This window comes from Siphateles boraxobius, unplaced genomic scaffold (assembly GCF_051911475.1).
Source record: "Siphateles boraxobius isolate OS27281-9 unplaced genomic scaffold, OSU_SipBor_1 31, whole genome shotgun sequence".
Classification (NCBI taxonomy): Eukaryota; Metazoa; Chordata; class Actinopteri; order Cypriniformes; family Leuciscidae; genus Siphateles; species Siphateles boraxobius.
The window spans coordinates 7,714,307-7,734,038 of NW_027508931.1; the positions used below are offsets into that span (position 1 = coordinate 7,714,307).

The 19,732-nt window shown below is 38.5% G+C and overlaps 1 protein-coding gene across 2 annotated transcripts in view; it reads left to right on the forward strand.

Moving 5' to 3' along the window:
• tspan9a (tetraspanin 9a) overlaps positions 1 to 19,732 on the forward strand; it is a 213,031-nt gene that overhangs the window by 39,076 nt on the left and 154,223 nt on the right. The window contains exon 2 of one of the 2 annotated variants that reach the window (XM_077193636.1): positions 13,016 to 13,089. The gene's annotated coding sequence lies outside the window, so the exon portion shown is untranslated. Of the gene's footprint in view, positions 1 to 13,012; positions 13,090 to 19,732 lie in introns of those variants that run through there. The other variant, XM_077193637.1, reaches the window with a different exon arrangement.

The following is a 19,732-nucleotide window of genomic DNA, read 5'->3' on the forward strand; positions in this document are numbered from 1 at the left end:
TGACCGTACATTTTTCTTCTAATCTTTATGCTCAGCAGGGGATGTGAGAGGATGTCAGAGGTTGTTGTCGTGAATCACTTGTGTGCATGTGTAATGATTGTGGTCACACAACACGTCGTCCCAGTTTTCCAGCTCTGGTGTTGCTGTTATCCGCCACTTACATTCTTGAAGATGATTATTCATTATCTAGATTTCATCTCAAGTTCAAGCGTCCATTGAAGAGGTTGGGAGTTTTGTATATTTTATGATTATTCAGACATGCGGATTCAATTTGTCTTTCCGCTTTCTGCAAGGTGCCGTCTCACTCCTGGCCTCTTTTGATCAGAACTCCAGTGATCTCTGCTCTGAAAAGCCCATTACTTGGGGATTTTCTTAGGATGGCAATATACTGCAAATCCAGCAGAGAAACATTTCAGCAAGATTGACGGCCGTCTCTATGCAATTTGCTCATTTTGTTCACTCTTTCACCTTCCCTTAATGGCGTCGCAGTCTGTCAGAGTGCTTGCAGGACTTATGGTTAATGCAGACAAGAGTCGATGATGAAAGCATAGTCAAGATTAAGTGTGAATCCTGCAGTTGCAAGATGGGAAATACATTGAGCCTGGCCTTTTTTATTTTACCTGCTGTGTTGGATCAGGGATCCTCTAAACGTTTTGCTTCTGCTGCCAGACGTAGTTTTTCTTGTTTTCATGGTCATTTTGGTCACTAGGACATTTAAAGCACAGGCAGTGGCCAGGTGTGTGAATAAGCATCTGAAAGTGTGTGACTGCTGACAGGATGTGAAGTTTGAGCTGAGTTACAGCTAAATATTATGGCATGTTGCTTAGGAAAGGCCAGTCACACCTAACTCTGAAGTTGTGGTGAGAGTTAAAATAGGCACAATGATGCAGATCATTAATAGTTGCCCATCAGCCATTCCATATTTCCACATGCCTCCCTCAGAGAGAGAGAGAGAGAGAGAGAGAGAGAGAGAGAGAGAGAGAGAGAGAGAGAGAGAGAGAGAGAGAGAGAGAGAGAGAGAGAGAGAGAGAGAGAGAGAGAGAGAGAGAGAGAGAGAGAGAGAGAGAGAGAGAGAGAGAGAGACCATATGCTGAGGAACCTCACCAGGGCCCGGTCTACATTTACAGGCTGCTATAAAGCCATTTGAGGGATAGAGGGAACAGGAAGTTCACCGGACTGTATCTGGTATCTGTATGTGAGTGTACTAAATAAAAGGACAGGAAAATGGCTAAGTTTTAGTGTGGAACCCATTGTGTAGCTTTGCACCTGCTTGTGAGCAAGCAAGACGTAAATTAGCAGGTTGTATCAATCTCACAGTTCATCAAGTCAGTCATAAGCACATCTCCTCATCCCGCAGAAAGCAACAATCCCTTGATTTCTTGCAAGGCTCCAGACTTTAAAAATGACAAGGGAACAATTGGCTTCTGAAATGAAGCAATTAGGAGGCAAATGACTTATTTAGTTGCCAAATTACAAAATTGCTCGCTAGATGGATGTTCGGAAGTGCTACAGTTCATTGCGTTTAGTGTGTTTACTGTTGAACAACAGTTGTTGCTGTATAGTTTACTCAAAATCTATCAAAACTTTCTAGGGCTGGGTTGAAATTAGCGATTTCCCAACCGATATTTATACTTAAATCCCCAAATCAATCTTTTTGTCTGTGCTGTTTTTGTACTGTCTGTGCTTTTGTTCTATTTTACTTTTAAGAAGAAACAAAGTCTCTTAATAATTTCTGTATGTTTTGTTCAAAATGTTAATGTAACTTTGTATTATTATTATTATAATAACAGTTTACCCCTTTGTTGCTGTTAAATAACATATTATATTCTTCAATTTATTGGCATAGCCAAAAGTTTGTATGTATATAACGTTTGATTAGTTAATTTATTTATTATCAACTTTTTCGTTGCTTTGAATTTTTCTATATATTTTTGGATTTTCACTGTAAATACCATTTACACACCATTGGGGAAACCTTTATTTTTGCACTTCTTGGAATAAACACTGAACTTTTGACCACATCATCACATCATTTCATTTTTACGCCTCCTAAAGCCGGTACATTTAGAGCAGTGGTGCTGATGCTATTCAAAACATCTTTGGGAAACTTTTGTTGCAGTTGACACACCACTGTCTCTGTTACAGACGTCAATAAAACAGCTTGTGAACATGTTACACAACGCTGCATTTTACCTCAGGAAAGACATTCAATACCCGTAACCCGTTTGTTTGCTAGAAAACTAAATAACGCTAGAATGGAGCATTTTTCTAAATATATGAAATATATTTGTATGTTATTTGTTGTATTTATTATATGATTTATTTAATCAATGTTTGACTGTAACTCAGTTTTTAATTTGAGTGTTGATTATTTAAATACATTTAAATTAAATGTAATAGTTTGTTGTTAATATTAACTATTAATATTAATGTACCAAGCGAGAAGGTTTACATTACAGCATAAGGGTATTTACATCATTAGTTTGCTGTGTTTACACCATTATTTGAGAGATTTTATCCTTAAGAAAAATGGATTATACCTAAAATATTTTCAAATGAATTGATATCAAATTAAACCAAATCATTAAATGTTTATATTGTCACTAATGTTGATAGCCACATTTGCATCCATTTCAGTCGCAGTGTGGAGCCCCTTGTTTCTCTCTTATCTCGTTCTGTCACTGGATCCATTATGCTTCCTTTGTTTACAGCGCTGGAGGGTTGTTGTATGACACTTTCATGCATCTACCTGGGCTCTGTGTATTAATGCCTGTGCCTGTTTAGCGCCTCTGCAGCAATTCAGCCCACTGCCCAAACGTCACATGGTGCACAGCCGCTTGGGAGACGTTAACAAACTCCAGCAGAGCTCTGTTCTGGGGGTGCGCCTTTAATTCATCCTGGAAAAGTTTTCCCTTGAGAACAGGTGGCTGTGTCAGCCACATGAAGCTTAAGGTTTCAGAGGTCATTACTTGCTGCTTTATTGTCCTCAGCAGTCTGTGAAGGGACTTTTGGCGTGTGCTGCAGAATAAAGGTTATGGCCAGGGGTCAGATGACATGGGCTGCAGCTCTGTAACTCCACAGGGGAACTAATGAACTGTCTGAGGCAGTGAAATACCTTCGGGCCTGAGAGAGTGCATTACATGTCCATCCAATGGTTGTAAGTGCTCAGGTGTATTTCTTCCACTTTTGCGCATTTATACGAATTAGGAATGAACATGAGGAATGTGACGGCAATGATTAATCAGAAATAATGCAAATTTGCATTACAATGATTTAATTTCTAATTCTGTAATTTAGTAACAGCGGGGGTACCTTGAAGCTGGGACAGAAACCAAATGTTATATGGTTTAATTCATTAAGGAATACAAAGAAGGTTGATGTCTAACTTTAAAAAATCAATGAGGAAGGGGGTAGTGAGTGACGTCCCGGGTCAATAAAGACCGGAGGTAAGGGTTAGGTTTATGATATTGAAATTGGTGATATTCCACTCTCTGACCACAGACCATTGCTCTTTTCAACATTTCTTCCTGCTCTGCCCACAACTGTACCACTGCAGGCACGTTGGTCTCGCTCCTTAACCTCGCATTCCCATGATGTGTTTTCTGAAATGTATTTGGAGGCCGATCATTCTCTCATCTATGACTCCTTCATTTCTTGATGTCGATGACTAGATACAAGCTTTTAGTAATAAATGCTCCAACATTTTAGACTCCATTGCACCTCGAGAGCTTATCTATCCACAAAACAAGCCCCAGCCATGGAACAATGGCGACGGCTCGAATTTAAGGGAAGAAAGACGGGCTCTAAATTTTCTTCAAAATGCTGCCAGGGCAGCTAAGAATAAATTCTTATCCGACATCATTGTAAAAAATCTCTTGTGCTTTTATCTACCGTGACTTTTATGTTTCTTGCTTTGTTTTGTTTTTTCTCTTACTTTCCTGTACAGCACTTTGGCCAACCAAGGTTGATTTTAAATGTGTTTTATAAATAAAAATTGATTTGATTTGATTTAAAGTCCTTTAAGGCTAGTCATTTCACTTGACGGCCATCTTTGAAACGCCTCTCTGGCATTCAAGTGCAGCTCCTATCTCTTTGAATGGGGAGACATCAAATTCTCCAAAAATGTTTGCCAAGCTTACGATTACATTTCATATTTGAAATCACCAATGAAATCTGACAACAACTGTTGATTTTTTTTTCTAAATGCTCGAATCATGACAAAATAAAATGCATTTTAGGCTGGACCAAGCTAATGTACATGCACAGTCCTTAGTGCGCATCTCAGAACACTGACTGTTTCTATAGGAACCGGAGCGTCTAACGGCAGCGGCTGTGACGTGATGACTTTACCAATCAGCGATTGGCTCTTTTATTTAGAGGGCGGAGGGAGTTATTCCGCCATATTGCGCGTTGCACTTTCTCTCATTTTTAGTAATACAAGTGCACTATCTTTCTATATATAAAGCCTTTGACACAATGCAGTTATTAAAGAGACCCTCCCGATGGAGATGTGAACATAAAATATTACAGATGGTACTTGTAGTCAAAATTACCCACATGCTCATCCCTCTTCTGAAAATATTTTATTTTTTTGTTTAAATTCTCTAAGGTTTCTGTATTCATCTGCTCTATTCTGATCTTTCAAAGTTCCTTTTATAATTCTCCATTCACACTTTGAGTTCTCAATATCACCTGCCTTACAGGAACCAGTAAGTTAAAGCTGAAAACCACGTCTTGTCCTCTGCCAGATATGTCAGTTCATTTATTGTATTTTCTTTTTTTCTCTTCCTCTCCTCCTCTCCTTCCTGCCTTGCATGCTCTTCTCCTTGTTTAGCTCTCGTTGCGCATATCTGTGGCAATCAACCCTTTAGCGCACAGCTATCAAGCTACCAAGCAGGGCTGTTTGAATCACGCGTAACGAGCAGCCAAAGAGTTGCTATTTATAGTGCCTGTCCTACGGCCTTGGAGCAGCATGTCAGAGTAATGTAAACCTATAATCTTTTTTTCCCTGCTTTTTTGTACATCCCTGCACACATTCCTGTGGCATTTTAAATAACCATGAGTATCGATGTGTGTTAGTATCTGTTGGCGGACCGCCGTGAAGACAACGCTTCAAATGTCTTCTCAGGGCGATTTCACCACTGGTGGGGTAAATTAAAGTCTCTCAGCAAACACATCACAATAATCTGTTGCATAAACTGACTTGATTTTCATTCAAACAACTTTTGTTCATCCATCTTTAATCCTTTCCACAAAGAGTCTATTAGTTTAAATAGCACTGGGACAGGTTTTTTTATCCCATAATGTGCAAAGGCTTACATCCCAGTGGAAATGGAGTAAGGCCAGTGTGCTTTATCTGAAGAAAAGCTCATTAAATAACCGAATCTCGCTGAACATATTTCCCTTAAGTTCACGGAGGAACTCTGGGAGGCTTGTGCGATGATGTCATGCTGCCTTCAGGAAGATGGGTCGGATCAGGGCTCTTGCAAAGCGATGACAGCTCATCCTGTAGTTATGCCACACTTGCTGCTCGCTCTGCAGTGCCATGGCAAGTGTCTGAGCGGGATCAGAGGGTCTTTTTGGGGGATGGGGTGGGATTCACAGCTGCTGTACACCACTCAGAATTCCACTCAGAATTCCACCGGCTCCTCGACCATTCACATTTGTTCAAATTTGGCCAGAGCTTGGAATCTGCGGTACGTTGGCGTTTTCGGTGCCAGAATTTGCATGGGGATCAAGAAGGAAATTCCTTGTAAAAGGGGACGGATGGGATGGCTGTGGACTGGTGTGTGCCTTTGTGCCATTTCAGAGTAGTATGCTAAAGCGCCAGACTTGATTTAAGTAATTATATTAAACATTATGGTATGATATAAAACTTTATATTTGTAGTCATTGGTTGTAAACAGTGTAATAAACAGCCGATCCTCCCTTTACTTAAAGTACGCAAGTTGCTTATAGGCCCCCAAACCACCATGGGGCCCCTTTGCTCTCAATGGTGCCCTTACAAAGGTAACCATGGTTTTACTACAAAACAAACATGGTTTAACCATGGTATTTGTAGTAAAACTGTGGTTATACAAATGGAAATTAATCCGGCAAAATTGTTGCTTCATTTTTACTTTAATAAAACCATAATTTTGTGATTTAATGACTAGTGCTGTGCGATTAATAGAATTTTAGTCTTATTTTTTATTTTGGCTTCCAATGATTATGAATACAGAATGCCACATTCCGTTTTTTTACGTTTAAGCGGTCGCCCTTCTTATGTAACATCAAAATCATGAAACCTGACTGTCATAAGATACAGTCTCCTGTCGGACGTCGAGATACTTAAAAAAAAAAAGAGTTGAAAGCGCATTGAGCTGCGAACGTGACGATGTTCCCCAGGCGGCTTTCTGTGTGCGTGATCTGAGGTAAATTGGACTTTGGGTGTGCATTTAAAAGGACAAATACACACAAAAATATGTCAAAATGTCTCTCTTGGCCAGTTTTCACTTAAACACAGTCATTTCGGGAAAGTGAACGAGAGAATCATTCACTGCTCTTCACTGAATAACTTTAGTAACTTTAATACGTCACTACCACCTTTAAAGCTTTAAAAAAATCTGCCCCCCCCCCCCAAAAAAAAATTAAAAAAAATTAAAATGGAAAGATAAAAAAAAGGTGCAATGAAAAACATCTGCAATAGTTTCACTTTCTAATGTCATTATAGTATAGTAGGCTTATTACAGTATAGTAGGCTTATTATTAGTAGTAGGCTAAATTAATTTCATTTGTATCTTTTTTCTATTGTATTCGTCCGATTGTTTGTAATTCATTATTTTAATTTGTTTTCCTGACTATTTCAACTCACAGTTGTTGGTTGACAGTGAAACTGCTCTGAAAGAACAGATTAAGGGTTTGGGAGACATTTTTGGGGTTTTTATGAATGCACTGACAGGGCCTCCCTCACAAAGTTTTGCTTAGGGCCCCCAGAAGTTTAGTTACATTTATAAATGTAACAAAAATATTTTTGATACACTACCATTTAAAAGTTTGAGGTCAGTAAGATTTTTTTTAAAATAAATTAATATTTTTATTTATTAAGGATGCATTAAATTGATCAAAAGTGACAGTAAAGACATTTATGATGTACATTTTTCCATTTATTCCATAAAGGAATAAATTACATTTTAAAATATGTTTGAAAACATTGTAATAATATTTCATAATATTTCCAATTTTCATATGAAGTGAAATTGAAAATACACACTGATTGCCTTACCAGAATTATATCAGTTGCTAACCTCAGAGCTGTCTGAAAACTTTTGTTAAAAAGTCTCTATGGAGAAAATGAATCGGATTTTGACTTTGGGAATTTTACTGTTGCACTCTATTAGCCACGTTGTTATTTTATTGGCTGAGATCCTAATACTATATTGTGAAAAATGCATGCTGTTTGTTATTTCCAGGGTCAGATGCTAAGCTGAAAGCTTATTTTGCCAAGGGCTAAATGTAAATTGTTGGACAGTACTGGCATCCTGATGCAAATGATAATAAGATCGGCATTAATCACTGAGTTTTATAGCCCATCGTTTTTAAAACAACAAATGGTTATGCATATGACATGCCATGCCATGTGTTACACACATGCTCACTCTCCAGTCTCCACAAACAATATGAGCCCATGCCAAAGGTGACGGGCTGCTTTGTGTCTTAATTATAAAGCAGAAGGTGAAGACAAGGACCACCTGCCCTCTTACGCCCACCCAACGCTGCTGGGTTAGTCTTAATAAAGATTATCTTCTGATAAGCCTGCGTTGCCGTGGGTATGTTGAATGCAGTTTGAGGATACGATCTTGTCCACGACAATAAAGAGCTAATCATAGATAATCACCTTGCTGCAGGCAGCGCCTATATCTCCCCTTTCCCTGAACTATTGAGTTTGCTGTGTACGGGAAAGGCTTTTCAATCACCCCACCATCTGCTGCTCAGGTGCATATGAGCCACACTTTATTTTGACTCTTTGCTAAAAAACAACAACAACAGTTTATAAAGATGGTTGAGTAATCGACAAAAGAGATGGGACTGTATTTGTGTAAACAAAAGGTTTGTTTTGTCTGAATTTATTGAAGTGCTTTATGGTGAAGTTTAAAAGCGTACTTTTTTCAAAATGTAGCATTGAATGAAATGCAAAGCATTGAGAGATCAATGAGCCTTTTGTAAAATCTTTTTTTTTTCAGGGCTCATTCAGCCGTATAAGTCTTTTCCTCTCCTCTTTTGTTCGCTTTCTTGTTTTATTTCTTCACACTGTCCTCCGTTATGAAAACTGGATGAGCTTGCGGCCACATATCGTTAATTGCCTCTCATACATAAAGCCTCATTCCCAGTTTAATGTGGCACTGTTTCCTCCTCACGCATCCTGCCCGCATTGCTAGACAACCCTCTGGTGCTTTTTCTCTTTGCATAATCTTAACGGGCAAAGCCCTCGTTACATCCCTGCAGCTGCGGTGATGTCACTCATAGCGCTCTCTGAGTTTATTCTCCTTTTTCCTTCTCCACAGCAGTTGGCAAACTTGAGTCCTCACTCCCCAGTCCCCCCATAAATGGCTTATGAGCAGACATTTACATAGCCCATTAGCAGCGCCACTGAATGGCAGAGTCCGTACTGTTTAATGGAAAACACTATTGCAAATGAATATTTTATTGAGAGGATGGTGTTGGCATGCTGCGGTGATTCTGTGCTACTGTGGTGTGCATCACTCATGTGTGAGACTGTGGAGAGGGATTTTCTACTGACAGAAGATTAGACAATGACCTGTCAGAGATGTTCATGTCACACCATTGGACTGTTGCTTGATCTCTTTGATCAAAAATTCACTCATTGAGCTGGTGCTTTTTTGACAAATTGCAGATTTCATTGTGCAGTGCAGCACAAGTCGTTTTTGAACATACAGCGGCTTTATAAAGTATATGGACTTTTAAATTACACGTTATAAAGTGTGAATGTCATTTTCTTATGTTAAAAAATATCAAACCAAAAAGTGGCATCCAGGGTCATTTTATTTAAAAATGTTTAGGGCTACCTAAGTTAATGCACCAAAGGGTATCAGTTAAAAATGTTTATTACAGTAAAATTTCTATTGTAATTGATATATAGTGCCATTTTTATGTTTAATGCAGGTGTTTAAAAAAGGTTTCAAGTTTTATAATATACCTAGGTATAATGAGCATGTGTGTGGTTAATAATTTTGGACTTCATTTGTAACATTTCTTTTTTTTAAATCATTTCTAATCTTCAAAAGTAACTTCTTTTGTGAAATTATTTTGCAGACATTAACTCTTTCCCCACCATTGACGTAAATTCCCATCATTTATGACACAATGCTTCCCCACCATCTGGCGGAAATTTTCTGGCTTTCCGTATTTACGCTATTTACTGAAGTACTAAATCTCCAGATTAAAAGACATGTGAAGAAGGAGCAGAGACTAGCGATTGAATATGTAAGCAAATGCATATGTAAAATAATGCATAATTTCACCAAATGAAAGAGGACTGTGCAACCTTAGGGAGTGCTGATGAACTCGATCTACTGCATATACGTTTTAATCATCGTTCTGAATCCGATCCAGATGTAGTCTTTGACATAAACACGTGTTTGTGTAAAACGTACCATCATTCAAGTGTTGATAAAAAAAATAAAAAAAAGAATATATTAAGCTTGAATACAAAATATTCTTTTTTATTTAAGGTCATGTTCAGATATTCATACAACAAATTATTCTGGCGGCCAGGAACATTTTGTTCAAATGATACAAAATTCTGGTGATGGCTGACAACTAAGAAAAATAAAACGCTGGCTGGGAAAGAGTTAAGATTGGCTTTTGGAGCTGCTGTACATGATCAACATATTGTAAAGGCATGGAAGAGAGGAAGTACAGTAGTTCTTATTTTAAATCACCCAACAGAACCAAATGGCTGGATCTAAGCATGTCCTCCATCGCTCAGCGCTTCAGAAAGTCTGGCCCGTTTCCAATGCTACAGTAACCGGCCTGAATTAAACCTAAATCTAAATCTCCTTCACTGCATAGATCGCAAAAACATGTAAAATGTAGTCTATAGTAGAGTTTACATCAACAAAGCTACTGGATTTTTTTTTTTTACCAGTTTTAATCCCAATGAGCAGAGATTTTAATTAAAGATGTTTTACTAACCAATAGCCCTCTCCAAGTATTTTAGACCTCTTTGGATATTTCTACTACTTTTACTGGATAGAAATTTGGATTTTACGGACTAACCTTATTTTCTTCTTCTTTCTAGACTGTTCATTTTAAAAACTATTGCCTCTTTTTTCTTTGTTACAACTTTCAGACCCAGAGATCTTTAAGTTACAATCAAATTCCCTATCAAACATTCATCGAGCATGCCGTCATTCTCTGGGGCCCTGTCCTTCATTCTCTTCCTGCATAAAGAACGAGGAGAAAGTCAGAGCATCCTGACTGGAGAGAACGACTGCAGCTGTTCGGGATTTAGGTGTAGTGTCCTTCCCTATGGAGCAGGATTACTAGGAGAAACTACCTCAGAAACCCTACAGTGAGTTAGATAGTGGCATGGCACTGATGGATGAGAGCATGCACACATGAGCGCATCAGCTTGTTGACTGCTTGTGTGTGTCCATGCTGCAAATGGACAGACTGATGCTGACAGCTGTCGAAACTGCGTTTAGCGCCAGAAAAGTGTACAGTATGTTCACGATCAGTTGTTTGCATGCGTGCAGACTTGACCCCCGCAAGTCCCCATCAAGAGCGGCATTGTTTGCATGGATTCCCTTTCTCAAGGAGCTTTCACAGCATAATCAATGAGTCTCACTCATTCACATCAATAGAGCGCGGTGCATATAACTTACAGATGTGCTAAGCCGGCTCTGTTCCGGCTCATGTCCGCACTCCACTGCAGTTTCCACCTGTATCGGATTGTTTGAAGCAGATGCACGCTGTCTTTAGAGGTGTCCTAGAGCGCCCTTCTGTACCCATGTACCTTGACGCACAGCCTCTGTGACAAGGACAACTGCTGTAGTCCTCTAAGCCCCTCAACCGCCGCTAAGACCCAGCATGCACTGCATTTCCTCTTCAGTACTGCCTCAGATAGGCTCACAAATCAAAGCCCATACCTTTTAATTCTCTTTCCTTTTTTTGTTGTAAAATATTAGATCTCTGTTCATTGTGAAAAGGTCACTTCGGTCGCTGTTTCATATTTACCCCTGAGGCTGTAATCTTGCTGCGCTGAAGCTCATCTCAGTGATAAGTGGTTTGAGTTAACACAGAATCGGGCCTCTCTACCCCCATGCAGCTCTTCTGGTAGACGTAATGAGCATGTGCTGTGAATTTTTTTTTTTTTTTTTTTTTTAAGATGTCCAGTTGTCTTTGGACCGGTGGGAGACAGAAGTCCACTTCCGGAGTGTCGCAGACGGTTAGAATAACATCAGAACTGAGTAATGATGTCTCAGAGTGCACTCCTGTTTATTGTCCTTGGATCAGTGTTGGATTGAGTCAGGTTTACATAGCAACTCTGAGTATTACGTAGGATGGTACAACAAGGTTAATTTAATTTAGGCTAATTGCAGCTTTATGTATTATATTTACTTAATTTTGCATTGATGTTTCTACCATTACGTTTTGTTTTTTTTAATAAGTAACTTGAAAACCAGTTTTACTGATTGCATGTTGTTCTCTTGGATCTAACTGAGGAAATTTCACTCAACTAAAGCGAACATGGACTTTTTTTCTTGTTAAATGAAACATTCCTTTCTTTCTCTATGCAACTGAAAAAGAGGCTGGTGGTGGTTACACTTTTGCCACCTTGTTCACGTCAGATTCTCCTCAGAAGATGAACACTACTATGACTTTAAAAGCAAGGGATTCTCAGCTTTATAACAAGATACAATGTCCAAAGAGATTCAGTGTGGGAGGATGGAGCTTTGGATGTGCAAATGAAAGACCAATTTCAAGGAATCTTCTGGCACCCTGCTCTAATATGGATTGGTGATGTCGATCTAGTGCATGGAGAGTCAGCATGATTGGGAAACATTTGGAACGTCTTTAGCAGTCCCACGGCTGCTTTTGTGGCTCTCATGGATGGATTCATTGTAAGTGAAGGAGGAAAGCCGACATACCATTTCTCATCTAGGAGAGAACTGGAAGGCGGAGGTGGCGCTGTTGTAACTCATGCTCCAATGGGAGAGGGGTGGCCCAAGCTGTGCGTGCATGCATGTGTGAGATTGGAGCTTTAAATCTGCCTCATCTTAGCTGCGTTATAGAGAAGTATCATTCACTCAACACTGCCACAGCTGCTTTATTGCACTCGATGTATCGCATAGCCTACAAATGAATCCTCGACTGAACGTTTGTGAGAGTAGGATTGTTTGCTTCTGAATTTTAGGCATACTTGCCTTTCTCAAAAAAAAAAAAAAAAAAAAAAATTATATATATATATATATATATATATATATTCCGATTCCTCTAGTACATATTGAATGTCCTGAAGGCCATGCACTGCAGAAGTACTTAAGACATAAATAAGAAAAATTTAGGAAATTGCTAGTTTTTCACCATTTTGAGCATATTTCTTTTTGAAATATAATTTTATATTTAAATCAAGTGAAATAAAACTATAAAAATTTCATATAAACAAACAATTTAAAAAAGTATGTTAATTAAAGAAAAAAAATCGATTGGACTGTAATGTCAAGATATTGGTTGTAAATATTATTTTCATCCTGCAAATGGCATTATGGTAGTTGAAAAGAAGATATTGAATCGAGTTATCTTTAGAGTAACATACACCAATAAATTATGCACACTAGTTCCAGGGACTTTTTTTTAAAGCGTGTAAGATTAAATATTATATTTGGATTGATATCTTTCATTCTGTTAACTAAACAATCTAGAAAGGTTTTTTTAAACCACTCTCTTCATATCGTGTATTGTACTTTCATAATCCGTAGCTATAAATGTGTTGTGTGTGTGTGTTTTTCAGGAGCCTGCTTTCTGTGAATTGCCTCCTTTTTTGGAGAGATAACAGACATCCTTGAATTGTTTTAAAGCAGACAGGTAAGGCTACCATTTCCTAAAGCACGACATGGTCTTCATTCAGTAATGATTATACCCTGTTAAGATTAACAAAGAGTAAAAGAGGAGACCAACCACCTGTAGAAACAAATAATGGTCAAAATCAATATGATCAAAATGCTACTGTTGCTGTATAAAAAAGGGCCACCTTTCATTTGTAAACATTTTATTGATAATGCATTGTCTGGACTATTTGCTCTAGAATGTGTATTAGTTGGACCTACAACCTGGACCTTGGCATTTTTTTTACCATGATTTTAGTTGGAGCACAATTTATAATATCATTATGTTCAGATTTTGTTCATGTTTTGCCTATGGGCATTATCAAGATGCCAGTGATCCAACTGATTTGCTCCAGTGAGGACTTTAAAAATGCGGGGATGACATTAAAATATTGATAATTTATGGCACGCCTTGAGAGTTTCCTCTAAATTAGAAACATCCATTCAGATTCAAGAGATATAGCAGACCAGCCCCAAAGCATCATACATCAAATTATTCTCTGATTAGCGTTGAAATCTATAAAACAATGTCTTCCCATACTACCACATAATGATGACATGATTTATAGAGATTCTCAAATGTACCTTCAATCATCTCTTGCTCCTTCGCTGAGCTCTCTGAATATCCTCACCCTCTATAGATAGTCCTGCATATCTCGATTGGGCCTCATTACGAGTCTCTGCTACGAGTTACATGCTCTGATATTTGACGACATGGCTGCTTCGCTTATAGTGCTGCTGTTAGCGGTACGCTTTGTAAAAATAGTTCATGTGATCTGACAGGACATCTCGCTCTCTCTGGAGCTCCTTAAATTCAAAACAAGTTTGCATGTGTGTAAAGGTGCTCTAGTTGTTCTCTTAACTGCCTGAAGGCTGACACATCAAGGCTAGTGTAGCCAAACAGGCCAGCTAAAATTAGTATGAGGCCAGATAACCTGCAGCAGCGGATCAAAGGGGTGCTGAACCGGCTGGCGTCAGCATGGCTAGGGATACACTCATGTGTTTGTGTGTGCATGCTAAGCTCTTGGGCCATATGGTATGAATATGATAATCGTAGAAATAGCCGACCCTATATTGACTCTACAAGACCCATGATGGTATCTGGCACCAAGACATTAGCTCAAATGCTCTATTGGATTGAGATCTGGGGAATTTGGAGGCTAGGGCAACACCTTGGACTCTTCGTAATGTTCCTTAAACCATTCCTGAACAATGTGTGCAGGTGTATTATCCTGGTGAAAGGATACTTCCACTAGGGAAAACCATTGTCAGGGGAGTACCTGGTCTGCAAAAATGCTTAGGTATAGGTGGCACGTGTCAAATTTATTTGTGTCCACAAAAGCGTTTTTTCACGCAGCTGGTGTAAAATTCCAATTGTTTTCAATGGGAGCGCCGCGTTTTTCAAACACCATGAGCGTAACGAGGCGCTGAGCGTGTATTTAACGCTCAAGCGCTGAGCACCCGGCGTTTTTTACTGGTCGCAGAGAGTTGAAAAATTTTAAGCTTTGGGTAAAACGCAGCGCTAATCACTGTCACTTTTTACCCAGGGGCAGGACAAATACCACACCGACCAACTGCCACAAAATTCTTTCTGTACAACGACATCAATCAGCAGAGCTACCCGAACAAAATGGATGAAAAATAAATTTTTAGTTTGAAACAAATTATCTGCGAAATCAGTTACAAGTAAACTGTGCTGCGGATATTCTGTATCATAGCAACGAAGCCTCTCAACTGAAAAAACGCAGCGCTGCCAAAACGCTCTCAAGCGCCCACTGCTAGGCGTTTTCAGCAGAGCGCCTAGCGTTTTCAGCCGGCTAAAAACGCTTTGGTGGACACACGGCCAAAGTATGTTAACATTGCAGGGGTCAATGCACAGAATCAGATCTGATATTTTGACAGATGTTACATTTTATTCCTGCCTGTTTACTGTACATTCACTGAACCAACTGAATTCACATTAACATCTTAACCAGACAGGCGTCTTGACCAAGAAGTGCATTTGACCTTTGGTTCACGCATGTACTGTAGCTGCATTAATGTGAGCGCTTCTCTCAGAGTATGTAATACGGTTTGAAGACAGCTGAGTGTCAAGTCAGACACCATAGGATTCTGAATTGAGTTGTTACTTGATCAAAAACAAATGATTTTGTTGTAGCCTGCATGCGATTTAAGTTTATTATTGAATAAAGTTAATTTTGCAGTATAATTGAGGCATCAAAGCTGCAGCTGCGGTGCTTTAAACAGAATGAATTTGGAGATGCATCTTCTCAGAGAGGTTTTACCATGCTGAGAATGCTGGACACAGCATGCTAAAAAACCCTCTTTGAGAAGTTGCGCCTTCATTCATTGAATTTAATTCACTGCTGCTTCAAAATATTAAAGCTAGAAACAGATAAAAGAAATGCAGGATGTTGGACAACAAGTTGACTGTCCTGCCCATTTCTAGTAATAATCTGATATACCTTTAATATACATGGTATCATTACAGTAGCATTTTGTTTTACTGTCCTGTTCCATATGTATATACTATGTAGGCTACTCAATGTAGTGATACTAACCCTGAACCTACCCCCAAACCTAACCTTAACCAATGTATTTACCTTGTATTACCCACTACTTAGGTAAGTACACTGTAAAACACTTAAGTGTGCGTACTGTAAAATAAAGTGCAACCATTACACACAAAAAAATGTTCCAAAAGGGGTTTTTCACAGCAACCATCTATGATTCCTAGAAGAACCTTTCAGTGAACAGTTCTTAAAAATAAATTTTTTTTTTAGTGTGTAGAACATTTTAATAATCCAATTAACCTTTTTCCTCTATAAATAACCTTTTGTAAAATGGAAAGGTTCCATGAATGTTAAAGGTTATTCATGGAACCATAGATGCCAATAAAGAACCTTTATTTTTAAGAGTGTAGTTATAAGTGTAGCTTGATCTCCAGAAGTAGCAAGTCATGAACCGTCACTACTGTGCCCTTGAACAAGGCGCTTAACCTCAGGTTGCACCAGGGGGATTGTCCCTGTAATAAGTTATTTCAGTATATTGTAAGTGTTGGCTAAATGACTAATTGCAGTGCATTTCCTGAGTGTGCTTTGACCACTTAAGGATTCATTTTACATTAGGCTTTTGTATCAGGATGTGGTCTAGTGGTGTGTTATATGCATGAGTTTGAGCTCATTTATATATATACTCTGTTTTCATGTGTATTCAGCTGGTGGATCAGCATATTGACGGTGGAGGTCACTTAAATATCACCATCTCTGCGTTGTGCTGCCCGTTCTGCCCTGACCACAGGCATGCGGCACAGCTCCGGCCGAAGTACAGGGAGGTCACACGTAACTCAAACCCAGAGAGGATAGAACCAAACAAGGCCTTCTAGAGGCAGTGGTATCCTTTTTTGGGTCCTTTCACACTTGAGCATTTGATTCAGACCACAGTTTGTTTAAAGGGATAGTTCACTTCAAAATGAAAATTCTGTCATCATTTACTCACCCTCTAGTTGTTTCAAACCTGTATGAATTTCTTTCTTGTTCAAACTGGCATCTTCTCCTCCATTAGTCATTTAGCTCAGTGTTAAACAGCTACTGGTAGTACTCATGGTCATAACAGTACAATGTGAAAAGAGACTTGCAAATGGAGGGGGTTCAGACCAAACAATCAAACCAATTGTGAAAGCAGCCTTATACACCATTTGCATTTAAATTTACCTCAAGAACTTTGTCTCATGGACAGTTGCTCTAGGGAGAACGGCAGACTCTGCTTAATTGGGTATTGATTGACTACGTTTCGGCAGGGGAGACAATGAATTACCGTCTAGAAAAATGGCGGAGAGGCCCTGGACACAAAGACAGGCGGAAATACTCATTAACTCAGCATTTATTTATACAGCTGAGTAATTAATGATGCAGGAGGGGATGCCTGATTAGGCTAAAGATTCGTAAGTTTGTGTTTATTTGTGGATGTCATGGTGCAGAGACGTGCATGATTGTGGTGCCGATCTGGTGTTGCTGGAGCTAGAAATGGTTAAGTTTGAGTTTGTGTGGGAGAGAGGCAGCGCACAAAGGGAGACAAAAGCGTGTGCGTTACCCTCTGAGAACATTAATTTAGCCCTAAATTGGTTTCCTGCAATGGTTTTCATTGTCTTGGGAGTAGTGATGAAGTTTGATATGCTTGCGTGGTCATGCTCATTTAGGCACAATTTAAGCAGACTTGTTCATTTGCACTGGCAAAACAACTAAATCTATTTAAACACCTTGTAGCCATTGTCTGTTTAAGTAATACATTCATGGTGGAAGAACAGAATCATAATAAATGACAAAACGATTAACTGACAGCTAATTTTCATTGTCGTAAGTTTAATTAGCGCTCATTGAGTCAGACGGAGTGCAATGCTCAGATGAAGCTGTATACCAGCTTCATTATTTCTCAGTGCCAGTCCATTTACATTTTAAATACATGCAGGGGAATTCGAGCTGGAACGCAAGGCCAATTTCTTATGTGCCAATGTTATGTAGTTCATCTCTCTGCACTGGCTACCACTCGCTGCTCGCAACAAGTTCAAGGCATTGACGCTTGGTTACAGATCGACCACAGGCTCAGCTCCCTCCTACTTTCACTTGCTCCTACGACTCCCTGCCAGAAGCCTACGATCGGTCAATGAGCGACGGCTCGTGGTACCATCACAGAGAGCCACAAAATCATTCTCCAGAACATTCTCATTCACGGTTCCATGCTGGTGGAATGATCTCCCCACCCTCGTCCGGAATGCAGAATCCTTGACAACAGGTTTTTTAACATAGAAAAAAATTCTTTCCTGTTCCTTTAAATCCTCCCTTGTCTGGCTTATGCTACTCTGAGCAATGCCTGAACTTTGTATATTGAGCACTTCTTACGTTGTTTTTGCCTCTTCACGATGACCTGAGTTGACTTCAGTCCTCAGTTGTAAGTTGCTTTGGATAAAAGCATCTGCTAAATGACTAAATGTGTAGTGCCATCACCCAAATGCCTTGAATTGAAAGTGAAATAAATGGCACAATATGTCGCTTTTTTATTTATTTATTTTCAAACTATAGCAGACATTAATCCATATAATAATTGCTGTCTTCACTGTGTAGGTGATTTTTTGTTGTTGTTTATCTTAATAAGATGTTTTAAGTAGTTCTTTATTTTAAAAGGATTTGTCTGGGGGAAACAAGTTTTTACAGGTAATAATACAGGGTTAAGAACAATTACATGTATGGTGCCTGAAGACTTATACCCTATATCTCAATGGCAGTGCCTGGCAGTTTTGTTTTGGTTTTTTTTACTTTTTTTTTTTTTTTTTTTAAATATGTACAGAACAAAGAAAAATATGAAAAAAATATGACAAGTGTTATCACAAATATTTATTTATTGCAAAAATGTCACAAGCTGTACTAAAATCAATAACAATGTTCAAATCACAATGTATTGCAGTCGTACTCTCTGGCGGTATATAATAGTTTTGTATTAGTAATTGAAATAGTAATTGATTGTGAATTTATGTTGCGTTTCTGGTGCATTTTTTTTTCCATTGTCAGCCACCCCATAGGACTATTCTGAGTTAACACTTTTTGTGTCCCCCAGCAAACAAAATAAATATTTTCATGATAAATAATGGTTAAACGATTAAAGAAATGCTATTTGTTTTAAGGTTTTAAATTGACATTATGTGATCCTTCAAAACAATTTTGCAGAGCCAAAGTCACAGAACAGAGAGAAATGCAGTCATTTCGTATTAAGTAGATGAGTAAACGGTCTTTAACAAATGCAACTGAAAACATAATGTTTTTATATGATAATTGAATACAATAGAATGAATATCATGATTTTGATATTTATAAGAAATGATTCATACACATTTGCATATATTTAACCTTTATACAGTGATATATGCTGATTCCTGTGTGCAACAAGACTGAAAACAAAAAAAGTGTCATGACAAACTAATAAAATAGGCAAATTAATTGCTGAATGCTGTGATTGTGTATATGCAAATCCAGTCACTGAGAAATAAGCATTGTACTCTAGGTTTTTTTGTGCTGTCTCTAAACGTCACTTAAATTCTTCCTAGATCATGAGACATGATGCCCTGAAAGTGTTTAATACCTTTTTTTAGAAGGTACCTTCTTACAACAACACTGTCTGTTAAATCATTGACTGACTGGGATTGGCAGGTGCCTTCAGCTTCAGACACAGCCGGAATGTCATAACAGAGTTTAAATCATTTGATTATGAGAAATGACCACACACAGTCGCTGACACACACAGGCTCTTTTATTAGAGTTGGCTGGCATCGTGCTGTTTATCTATTCAATAGTGTCCATGTTTACCCAGCCTGTTCCTCAGCAACAGCCAACAATATTACTGGATTATAAATATGGTTTATATTTTAATAACCATGTGATATTGGCTATGTTTCACTTTGTCCAGGGAATTAAATACTTGACAAACTAAAGGTATTATATCTCATTTGATTTATTTTTATTTTCATTTGGAACTTGATGGAAACGCACTAAAAGAAAACATTAGCAAATGATAAGCCTGTCATCAGTGCAAAAATAACTCAATGATTATGTAATAGCTGAATTGGACGAATA